The sequence below is a fragment of the Triticum urartu genome, chromosome 2 (genome assembly GCF_003073215.2).
Source record: "Triticum urartu cultivar G1812 chromosome 2, Tu2.1, whole genome shotgun sequence".
NCBI lineage: Eukaryota > Viridiplantae > Streptophyta > Magnoliopsida > Poales > Poaceae > Triticum > Triticum urartu.
Genome location: NC_053023.1, coordinates 487,431,017 through 487,443,827, shown reverse-complemented (window position 1 = coordinate 487,443,827; position 12,811 = coordinate 487,431,017). Strand labels below are relative to the sequence as shown.

Below are 12,811 nucleotides of genomic sequence, written 5' to 3'. Positions count from 1 at the left end.
TTGAACTTTTCAAATGTTTCAGACTTATGTTTTATTAAGTAGATATACCCATATCTGCTCAAATCATCTGTGAAGGTGAGAAAATAACGATATCCATCGCGAGCTTCAATGTTCATTGGACCACATACATCAGTATGTATGATTTCCAATAACTCTGTTGCTCGCTCCATTGTTCCGGAGAACAGAGTTTTAGTCATCTTGCCCATGAGGCATGGTTCGCAAGTACCAAGTGATTCATAATCAAGTGATTCTAGAAGTTCATCAGAATGGAGTTTCTTCACGAGCTTTACACCAATATCACCTAAATGGCAGTGCCACAAATAAGTTGCACTATCATTATCAACTCTGCATCTTTTGGCTTCAATACTATGAACATGTGTATCACTACTATCAAGATTTAGTAAAAATAGACCACTCATCAAGGGTGCATGACCATAAAAGATATTACTCATATAAATAGAACAACCATTATTCTCTGATTTAAATGAATAACCGTCTCACATCAAACAAGATCCAGATATAATGTTCATGCTCAACGCTGGCACCAAATAACAATTATTTAGGTCTAAAACTAATCCCGAAGGTAGATGTAGAGGTAGCGTGCCGACAGCGATTACATCGACTTTGGAACCATTTCCCACGCACATCGTCACCTCGTCCTTAGCCAATCTTCGCTTAATCCATAGCCCCTGTTTCGAGTTGCAAATGTTAGCAACTGAACCAGTATCAAATACACAGGCACTACTACGAGCATTAGTAAGGTATACATCAATAACATGTATATCAAATATACCTTTCACTTTGCCATCCTTCTTCTCCGCCAAATACTTGGGGCAGTTCCTCTTCCAGTGACCAGTCCCTTTGCAGTAGAAGCACTCAGTCTCACGCTTAGGTCCAAACTTGGGTTTCTTCACTTGAGCAGCAACTGGCTTGCTATTCTTCTTGAAGTTCCCCTTCTTCCCTTTACCTTTTTTCTTGAAACTGGTGGTCTTGTTGACCATAAACACATGATGCTCCTTCTTGATTTCTACCTCCGCAGCCTTTAGCATTTCGAAGAGCTCAGGAATCGTCATATCCATCCCTTGCATATTATAGTTCATCACGAAGCTCTTATAGCTTGGTGGTAGTGATTGAAGAACTCTGTCAATGACACTATCATCAGGAAGATTAACGCCCAGTTGAGTCAAGTGGTTGTGGTACCCAGACATTCTGAGTATATGTTCACTGACAGCACTATTCTCCTCCATTTTGCAGCTATAGAACTTATTGGAGACTTCATATCTCTCAATCCGGGCATTTGCTTGAAATATTAACTTCAACTCCTGGAACATCTCATATGCTCCATGACGTTCAAAACGTCGTTGAAGTCCCGGTTCTAAGCCGTAAAGCATGGCACACTGAACTATCGAGTAGTCATCAGTTTTGCTCTGCCAGGTGTTCACAACATCTGGTGTTGCTCCTGCAGCGGGTTTGTCATCTAGTGGTGCTTCCAGGACATAATTCTTCTATGCAGCAATGAGGATAATCCTCAAGTTACGGACCCAGTCTGTATAGTTGCTACCATCATCTTTCAACTTAGCTTTCTCTAGGAACACATTAAAATTCAATGGAACAACAACACATGCCATCTATCAACAACAACATAGACATGCAAAATACTATCAGGTACTAAGTTCGTGATAAATTAAAGTTCAATTAATCAAAATACTTAAGAACTCCTACTTAGATAGACATCACTCCAATCATCTAAGTGATCACGTGATCCATATCAACTAAACCATGTCCGATCATCACATGAGATGGAGTAGTTTTCAATGGTGAACATCACTATGTTGATCATATCTACTATATGATTCACGCTCGACCTTTCGGTCTCAGTGTTCCGAGGCCATATCTGCATATGCTAGGCTCGTCAAGTTTAACCCGAGTATTCTGCGTGTGCAAAACTGGCTTGCACCCTTGTATGTGAACGTAGAGCTTATCACACCCGATCATCACGTGGTGTCTTGGCATGATGAACTGTAGCAACGGTGCATACTCAGGGAGAGTACCTATACCTTGAAATTTAGTGAGAGATCATCCTATAATGCTACCGTCGAACTAAGCAAAATAAGATGCATAAAAGATAAATATCACATGCAATCAATATAAGTGATATGATATGACCATCATCATCTTGTGCCTTTGATCTCCATCTCCAAAGCACTGTCATGATCACCATCGTCACCGGCTTGACACCTTAATCTATATCGAAGCATCGTTGTCATCTCACCAACTATTGCTTCTATGACTATCGCTACCGCTTAGTGATAAAGTAAAGCAATTACATGGCAATTGCATTTCATACAATAAAGCGACAACCATATGGCTCCTGCCAGTTGCCGATAACTGTGTTAAAAACATGATTACTTCATACAATAAAATTTAGCATCATGTCTTAACTATATCACATCACAACATGCCCTGCAAAAACAAGTTAGACGTCCTCTACTTTGTTGTTGCAAGTTTTACGTGGCTGCTATGGGCTGAGCAAGAATGTTCTTACTTACGCATCAAAAACCACAACACGGTATAGTGATTGCTTTTTGATCTTCAGAAAAAACCCTGTTCATTGAATCCGATTCAAGTAAAGTTGGAGAAACTGACACCCACCAGCCACCTGTGTGCGAAGCACGTCGGTAGAACCAGTCTCGCGTAAGCGTATGCGTAATGTCGGTCTAGGCCGCTTCATCCAACAATACCGCTGAATCAAGAAACAACTAGTGACATCAAGCAATATGTATATAATCATGCCCACAACTCCTTTGTGTTCTACTCGTGCATATAACATCTACGCATAGACCTGACTCGGATGTCACTGTTGGGGAACACAGTAGTTTTAAAAAAATTCCTACGCACACGCAAGATCTATCATGGTAATGCATATCAACGAGAGGGGAGAGTGTTGTCCACGTACCCTCATAGACCGTAAGCAGAAGCGTTATGACAACGCAGTTGATGTAGTCGTACGTCTCCACGATCCGACTGATCCTAGTACCAAAAGTACGGCACCTCCACTATCTGCACACGTTCGGCTCGGTGATGTCCCACAAACTCTTGATCCAGGTGAGTGTCGAGGAAGAGCTTCGTCAGCACGACGGCGTGATGACAGTGATGATAAAGCTACCGTCGCAGGGTTTTGCCTAAGCACTACGATGACTAGTAGAACGCTCGTGCGTTGCCACGGGCTTTTGGTGAAAATTAAGATGTTGTTCACATAGCTAAAATAACTGAGAACAATGCCCTCTCACCCAACACGCATATTTTTCTTGACAATCATCAAACACACATCATACTATCAAACATAATAATGTTATTGCCAACCAACAAAATGTTTTTTTAGTTGAAATAGGTTGTGTTTTATTCATTCATCTCAGCGCAATCCGAGTCCAGAAAAAATCATGAATACAAAACGCCGGGTACCTGACCCATGTTTTACATAACTTATTTGCACAATCATTGTACGATAGCCGATGAGCAGCTCCATTAGCCGAGTGTCACACATGCCACCCTAAACTCGAACACAGTGACCCAAAAGGACATAAAATTTGTTTATTCTTTGTCTGTTTGAGTCGCCAAATGTTTTCATCATACAGCGATAAATAACTGTGCATTGATACAGGTCCTCAATAAATAAAGCGTTAGTAAGAGAACACAAGTTATTGCCTGTCTTCTATCTTTCACTCCCTTTGTCTATCACTTGGCTTCCATTCTCCTTTTCTCTTTCTCCCTCTCCACCTTCTCCTTGACACAACGCTATCACCATTGGTGACGCTCTGAATAAGGGATGAGTGCAACCAAAACAATTATATACTATTCTCAAGGGTTAATTACAGAGTTAAACTAAATTCATTTATAGGCACCTGGACTGATTTCTAAATCATAAAATCATAGAGTTGATTACAAAGTGAGCAAACAAAAAGAGAATTTTACAAGGAGAAAAAAAAGTAAACCTAAAAGCTATACATGAGTAGCTAAATGTAAGAACATCATGAACCAATTCTTAAAAAGAGATTTAAGCTGCATTTTGGTACCTGTGAGATCATAGGAGCAGGCCATCAATGCTGACGGTTTCATTTTTATGGTTGAAGATCATAGCATTGTGTCACTACAAGAGGTTATGGGAGAAATCTGCAGAATCCTCGAAGCAATCCCCAAGCTCTTGTTAATGATGCAGTAGACTAAGAAATGATCCCAGGAAATGAATAACAAGATCGAGCATCAACTTCTGTAATAGAAAAATAATCCAATAGAATAAAGCTCTGAACAAAATCTTACTTGCTCACATTGAGAGATAAAACGATAGTGTTGTTACTGTCCAGGTTGACAATTATAGACTCATCAATAGCAATGCAACAAAGATTAGCAAAGGCAGTCTTAATTTATAGAAGGACAACTTAAATCTTGTATATAGAACTCATTCAACAAGTTTAGGAGCCTAAATGTAAGAACATGTATTGACATATCTTTAGCACTATAAATGAAGAAAAGTTTATGGTCTATTGACACACACACACACACACACACACACACACACACACATACACACACACACAGAGAGAGAGAGAGAGAGAGAGAGAAACCCTCGGCCATCCTGGAAAGGAAATCTTGCCCACACTCCTAGGCAAGCTAGTCCAATCTCACTGCCACCCCGTCTCCCTGGCTGCCGTTCGATGCCTCCATCCCTCGACACTCCACCTCCCCCATCCCCATGCCGCTTTCATCGATAGCCATCCAGCGACGCCGCCTTCGACGAGGTTACCTTCACCGCCGCCACCACAGCACCATGCCTTGCCATAATCTCCATGCCCCATTGGTCACGTCCACATACCAAATATTTGGACCTACAAACTGGTTATACGCTTAAAAATTGAGCATGTAAGATCAATGTAAAACCAAACAAGATTCTGCAAACTGAACCACATATAACCCCCAGGCAAAGAAGGGTCATCTGTATCAGTTCCATAACCACATGATAGATAACAGATACCGATTTCCCATCAGATGAGTAGACAATGCTGCGAACCTCCCCAGACGGTTCTGCAAAGGGTTACAAAATGGTGGAAGGAAAATTGGGAAAACAATTGAAATCCTCCTAGAAAGGACAGAAATGTAACAATAACAATAATAATAACAAAGGCTTTAGTCCCAAACAAGTTGGGGTAGGCTAGAGGTGAAACCCATAAGATAATGCATCTAACTCATGGTTCTGGCACATGGATAGCAAGTTTCCACGCACCCCTGTCCATGGCTAGTTCTTTGATGGTACACCAGTTCTTCATATCTCTCTTTACGGACTCCTCCCATGTCAAGTTCGGTCTACCCCGACCTCTCTTGACAGTATCAGCATGCTTTAGCTATCCGCTATGCACGAGAGCTTCAGGAGGCCTGTGCTGAATATGCCCAAACTATCTCAGACAATGTTGGACAAGCTTGATAGGCTTGGCGAGCCAACACCAAAACTCAACCACTTTTATGAAGATTAAACCCGAAAGAAAGGACAGAAATGACTGAGTTAAATTATTTCTTCTCGAGGGAAAGAATTCAGTAATCTAATTAATACATGCAATGGGAAATTACATTTTCTTTTCTTCTAAGGCACTTATTTTCTTCTCAAAAGATCTCCCTACAAAATTATTCAGTGTACAGTCGATTTTATATCTGAATAAATTTGTGTGAGAAAATTTATGAATACATAATATGATAAAATTTATTTTGTTAAGAGCCTACCTTGCTCTAGAGACCAGTGAGATGATGAAGCATATGATGTGTCTGCAATTGTGAAAATGATCAACATTTTTGTGTCATAACATATCGAGGACGACACAGCCAAATTATTCCTAGTTTTTACAATGCATTAATTGCATTACTGGAATCAATATGTCAAATGCTAAATATTCCAGTCCTAGAATAATGACGTTAAATCAAAGACATCAAGCTGAAAACTGCACATAGTTCAATAGATGTAGTGTACAGAGCATCTCACTAACCTGAGATGTGTTTAGTAAATTGAAAAAAAACTGAGGTATATTTACAGCATGAGGATACTCTATTTTGTTTATTGTTTGAACAGAGCACACGCCCAGCTCAATTTTACTTAAAATCAAAGCAAGACAAAAATAGGTGTAATCTACCTACAACACAGGTCAAAAGTGATCATGAAACCCTACATCTAGCAGCATAATATTGCCTATTATTATTTAACACAGTAGAAATAAGCAGAACAAAGGAACAATTTGTACTGTTTTCTATAGACAATGAAAGAGCTAGTGCTCCTTTCTTCTGAATCATGATTATACCGAAAAGAAATCAATTAGTCTTTTGGATCTTATGTACCTTGAGGATGAATCAAGTTGCTTTTCAAGAAGCTTGAGCTCTTTGATGCCAAGTGACATGAGGCCTTTACCAAGCAAATTTATGTAATTTTCATTGAGTTAAAAGATCACTCTAAGTAGGTACACTAGTTTACATATTAAAACCAAACAGATGTTCGGATTTCATTTCCGGATAAGAAAGTGTGTCTGATTGCTCCAGGTTACAAATACCCCTATAAACCTATGAAGAATGGAACAATTAGATAAAAAAAACTTGCGTAGAGAAAGTATTAATCAAAAGATAATTGTAAATTAAACAGGTGATAAGTATCCAGTGAAAACTTTCTTCATGGATCAGTAGATATATAACAAACCACATGGATCAAAGGTTGTTTATCGAACCAGCACTTAAACGCTAATGAGATAATTACGTCCACACTCTGCCTTAATGCAACAACGACTTGGCTACCTCCGCTCTCATGGCCCCTTGAAACTTCGATGCTGAAGCGGGATGAGTTGCACTGAATAAATGTGGCAGTCTGTTCGTTATACAGGTTTTGGTGCAGGCAATTTCTACCTAACCCGTTGATGCATTATGTATGATACTCAATGGTGGAGAACAAACTGATTTCAAGGATGCATTACAGGATTACGAACTTTGAGGCGCAGGATTACTAAATAAAAAATTGTTACCGAAGAGAGCGGGACAGCAATTTTTGACTCTGTGATTTCTTAATAGATTATACAATGGCATGAAGCAAGTTTTTACCGAAGAGGGTAGCCCATCAGGTTCCCTACTCATCATGTAAGCTGTCAATGAGTCGCCGTTGAGCCTTGGCTTTCCCCGTCATTGCAGTTATGTCATTCTTCAGTTGGAAAATTATGTAAGCATGGATGTTTGCAGCTCTAGCAATCTTGACAAATTCATTGACCTACATAAAAATGGTGGTCCAGTCATATAAATTATGAAAGGATTAACATCATAAATTTTGTAGGGATTATAAAGGCACAGTAATTCAAGTGACATGTCATTGCATTCCTCTCCATCAACCGAATTGTGTATTTCCCAAATAAATAAAATTACAGACCTGGTGTCAGCATGTAGGAATGAACATATATGTACGCGCTTTGTTATCTTCAATCCGTATAACCCCTATTCCACTTGGAGATTCAGAGATAGTCTCAGATTCCAAAGTGTCAAGTCCTTAAAATAATTCTGAAGAACACATACAAAGTTTAAAGCAATTCATAAGATAATACGACTCTTCAAATGCTAGAAAGTTACTTGAGCAGTTAACAAAAAACGAATTGAACAATTCATAATACCCACAAGGGAAAAATGCAGCCATGGATAAGGTCTTCTTTTACAAACCTGATTCTCGGAAGATTATTCAGTAAATAAAATATCAAAATTATCAGATGAAAGCACCTACACAGAGAATCTCATAAGCATCCATGTCATCTAACTTTTCATCAATACACATGCTATCAGCAACAAGAACATTACGGCAGAACTTAGCCTCAGTTATAGCAAAACTATACTAATATGTCGTTCTAACTACATGATTGCTCTTGTAAGTAATTGTACAGGTGTCTGTGAGATGATGGCTGCTATTTTTCTACAGAATACCACTTCCATTGTGTTGATGCAAACTTTGCTGCGACGGACTTGTACTCCCCGACTCACATTATCACGTTTATTGGTATTATATGATGAATTGGGCGCGTCAGTATTATCTTAAATTAGTAACTCTTACAGGCCTCCTGGCTGTGGACACAGAATGCTAGGCTTATCATAGAAGTGTTTTTAGAATACCAACAACCACACAATAGAACATATATATACTCCTATATAGTGTATCAATATGAAGAGATATAGACCGTTGGATCTTTGTAATCCGACGGCTCGCACTCAATTGGTTTAGATAGAGGACTATGTGGCCTCTTATAGACCGTCAGATGGAGTGATCGGACGGCCCACAATGGAGGGATTCGCAGTGTGCACACCCTTCGCTGGCAGACTTCCACCGCAGTAGAGAGTACGTGCAGGTTCGTGAATCTTCCGCCGGACACAGCATCCTAGAAATCTCCGGTAGGCTCCCATGAGAGTGCTACCCTAGAGTACTACTACTGGCAAGAAATTCCACCATGCAAAAGTACTGCTACACGTGATGGGAGAGAGACGGAGAAGTGCATGCAGCAGTGCAGCCACGGTAAGGGCAAAATGTTAACTGAAGGGATTTTATTTAGTACAAATAATCATATGCTTAATACTACTATTCATTATCTTCTTTTTTTCAATTGATTGATCCGCCTGGTTATGAGATTACAAACACAAATAAAGTGAAAGCTTAATATATGTTGTAATTAAATAGCTATTACATTCTCTTATAAATTCATTTTACAAACATGATTCAAGTTTTCCCATTGTCTCCAGTAATAATCCCTAAATCCACACGCAGTACATGAATTTTTTAATTTGGACTCATCACCCGCCGTGATATAGAAGCATTTATTAGCCATTGATTTCAAGTGACCCAACGGCCCTGATTTTTGGAATTCGCTTGGTGCAGCTACGCACCAAAACAAGTTGGACACGATATTTCTGGAGTTCTGTTGTTGATGAAAGTAAAAGTTCTATGCAAGAACTTTTGCGGCTGTTTTGTGAAGCACCCATTGTGTAAAGTCATATGGCATGAAGCCACCAATGATGAGTTGACGATGTACAATTGTATGGTGTAAACTTGATTGTTGTTTGATCACAAAACATCACGTGCATAGCACGTACCATATACTAGTAGAACATAGTGTACTATGGAGATTGTATGGGTTGGAAAGGAAACTGCTTCTTATAAAGTACAGTACTAAATATGCATGCTCTTGATTTTTCCTAGAAAGGAAAATGGGGGATCCATTAGAGTTAATAAATCTAAAAAAAGAAGAAGAAAGAAGAGATATTTCCATATACTAATGAGATACTCTATCCATTTCATATTATAAAGTGTAACTTATTCAGACATGGGAAATAAATAAGCCATTAATAGTATAGGAAGATGGTCATGGTAGCCATGAAGTCATTGTCTAGGGAAGGAGAGAAGTTTTAGTATGCGGATTTAATCATAAGTGGTGAAGGTAGGTGAGAAATAAAAAATGGCAAAAGCGAGAGAAAAAAATCATAACGTCTGAATGAAGGCATTATATTTTTAAAGACGGGTGAAAATTTAAACGTCCATGGATAAGCATCTTGTAATACAAGGATGATTTCGCAAATTTACCTCATCTCTTGCTGATAATGTCCAAAAGCAGAATCACTGTGCCCATGGATAAGCATTGTAGTACAAGTAATCATTTGAAAGAGAATCAAATTTTTTATTATTCCAGTAACATCTGAAAGCTGCAGGGAAATTTTTCTGCTTCACCAGATGAAACATCTCTTGTAACAGTTCAAAACAGGAAGAACTGAATTACTATCTAACAAGCTATTGGCTTTCTGATATTATAGTTATCATGCATTTAAAACGGAAGTATGTCCATTACAGTCAAGAACAATCTATTGTTGGACAAGAACCAATAAAATGAGCTAACCTGTAATTTCTTAATTTCATAGTTCGTTGGACGCAGTTGTAGAAAATGGATGACGGGTAATGTATCAGCATTTCGAGACATCGCCTCAAGACCACTGTTTCCAAACCAATCACAGTGGTCCGAACACATTGAAGATCCAACATTTTCAAAAAGTGCTTTCATTTGCTGTCATATAGAAGTAGAAGTTACAGCAAGGTAGAAGGTAGAACCAATACAAAGTTTGACAGAGAGGAGGATACCACTTCACAATATTAAATAATACCTGCTTCTCATCTGACCTATTAGCAGCATGTATTTGTCATAAACTTGGTCCTAAATCAGAGTCGCCTGCATATAATGGTAGCTTTCTGAATCAGTAGGCATATAAAGTGTTTTCAACTTCACAGATCAGAAGCATCAAACAATCTGAGAAAATGTTCAAATGCATCAGAAAATCTGTTAGGATATCTAATGAAGGTTGTGGGAGGTTTCTCAAAACTTTCACGTCTGACAATACAGGCAACCAGACCTTCAAGTATCTCACCTTGCACCATTACATAATCCTTTGACCCCAGAACAAAATAGCTAGTACTTCAATGGTGGGGAGAGATGAAAATATATGAGGTCAGTTGAGAGCAGCAGTAAAGACTAAGAAGAGTGTCAGGCAAAAGATAATCTACGAGATAATCATACCTGCCACAGATACATCAGCAATGTCACCAAGGGCTTCGCAAACAGGTGTGGCAGTCCACTCTTCACACAAGAATAATGCGGTAGATTTCCTGATGGAGATGCGAAAAGAAAGAATGATATTTTACGAGTGGACCCAGCACCAAATGCATATGTGCATTCATATGAAATCGATGATACACAGGAGAATTGAACAAGAATTTAGTAACTTCACGAGAATAGGCTGGCTGATCATCATATTCAAGCAATAATCTACTGCGGCAAACATAATAGCAGTGCACTTGTTTTTCGAATACTGCACGATAGCAAAACATGGGATGTCACAATAACACTGTACTCCTTCTCCAAACTCCAACGAACACCTAAAAAACAGGACTAAATATTCACGTACCCAATCGCCAGCCTCCCGTAGATGTCCACGTTGCTGCAGTTGAAGGCCTCGTGCAGGACCGCCCAGAGCATGTGGTCGTAGACGAGTTCCGCTTCGGACGGGTCACTGAACCCCTCCCAGGCTACAGGGGATCCTGGCCTGGTCTCGGAGCCCCTCTGGAGGGTGAGGTGAATTGAAACCGCCCTGCCCTGGAGACGCGGCGGGGATGACGGCGTCTCCCGGAGATCGGCGGGGGCGACCCCGGGGACAGGGATTCAAGCCGCCCTGCCCTGGATCCGCGGCGGCAGGGTCTCCCCTCGGACGACGGCTTCTCCCCTGCTTCTCCCGTCGGACGGAGGCGGCGGCGTCTCCCCTCGGCGGTTTCGTCCCCTCCCCTCGGCGGCGGCGGGGTCTCCCCTCGTACAGCGTGGGCGGCAACGAAAGAACTATCGAGAGGATGGAGATCGGGGATAGGATCGACAGTGTGGGAGGTGACAAAAAACCAGCGAAAAAAACGGACGTGGGAGGTGGGAGGGGACGCAAAAAATTCTATGAAAAAAAACCAGCGAAGGTGGGACGAAAAAAATCAGGATAGATGGATGAAAATTGACCGACGGAGACTACCAACTGCTTCATTACGAGTAGAGACAACATGCAATATGTATATACCCACACCCACAGCTTCTTTGTGTTATATTCGTGCATATAACATCTACGCATAGACCTGGCTCGGATGTCACTGTTGGGGAACACAGTAATTTCAAAAAAAATCCTACGCACACGCAAGATCTATCATGGTGATGCATAGCAATGAGAGGGGAAGAGTGTTGTCCACGTACCCTTATAGACTGTAAGCGGAAGCGTTATGACAACGCGGTTGATGTAGTCGTATGTCTCCACGATCCAACCGATCCTAGTACCGAAAGTACGGCACCTCCACGATCTGCACACGTTCGGCTCGGTGATGTCCCACGAACTCTTGATCCAGCTGAGTGTCGAGGGAGAGCTTCGTCACCACGACGGCGTGATGACGGTGATGATGAAGCTATCATCGCAGGACTTCACCTAAGCACTACGATGATATGATCGAGGTGGATTATGGTGGAGGGGGGCACCGCACACGGCTAAGGGATCAATGATCAACTTGTATGTCTATGGGGTACCCCCTCCCCCGTATGTAAAGGAATGGAGGAGGGGGAGAGGGCCGGCCTCCTAGGCGCGCCCAAGGGGGGAGTCCTACTCCCGGTGGGAGTAGGATTCCCCCTTCCCTAGTTGGAGTAGGAGAGGGAAGGAAGGGGAGAAGGAGAGAAGTAAAGGGGGCCGCCCCCTTCCCAATTCGGAATGGGCTTGGGGGGGCGCCCCCACCTTGGCCGCCTCCTCCTTTCCACTATGGCCCATTAAGGCCCATTGACTCTTCGGGGGTTCCGGTAACCCCCTGGTACTTCGGTATATGTCCGAACTTTCTCGAAACCTTTTCGATGTTCAAACATAGTCATCCAATATATCGATCTTTATGTCTTGATCATTTCGAGACTCCTCGTCATGTCTGTGATCACATCCGGTGTAACGCCCCGAACACACACGCCGGTGGTCGTTACTCCTGGCAGGATCTAGACTGGACCCATAGATCAATACTAGTCTTTTCTGCGCACTTTGTACTCACTCGTGCGCACCCGGGACCAACTTCTCGGTCGGTCACCCATCCTGAAATTACTCCAAGCTAAGCACTCTTAACTTTGGAGTTCTATCCGAATGGGCTTCCGGAAAAGAAGGAACTCCTTATTGATATGAGTAGTCTATCATCCCTAATAAGCCAGGCTATCACATACACCCC

The 12,811-nt window shown here is 41.3% G+C and overlaps 1 long non-coding RNA gene across 14 annotated transcripts; it reads right to left on the bottom strand.

The window, feature by feature from the left end:
• Nucleotides 1-3,442: 3,442 nt before the first annotated feature.
• Nucleotides 3,443-11,478, bottom strand: LOC125538113. Of its 14 annotated transcripts, none has more exons than XR_007296254.1 (7): nucleotides 10,999-11,478; nucleotides 10,201-10,699; nucleotides 9,629-10,103; nucleotides 7,726-7,782; nucleotides 7,442-7,569; nucleotides 4,074-7,285; nucleotides 3,443-3,815 (listed from the first exon to the last, which is right to left on the bottom strand). It is a non-coding gene; the product is annotated as an uncharacterized LOC125538113 (long non-coding RNA). The 14 variants fall into 14 exon arrangements; XR_007296252.1 differs by having other exon boundaries at nucleotides 7,442-7,782; nucleotides 9,629-9,747; nucleotides 9,939-10,103; XR_007296247.1 differs by having other exon boundaries at nucleotides 7,442-10,103; nucleotides 10,201-10,265; nucleotides 10,447-10,508; nucleotides 10,611-10,699.
• Between the last annotated feature and the right edge of the window lie 1,333 nt (nucleotides 11,479-12,811).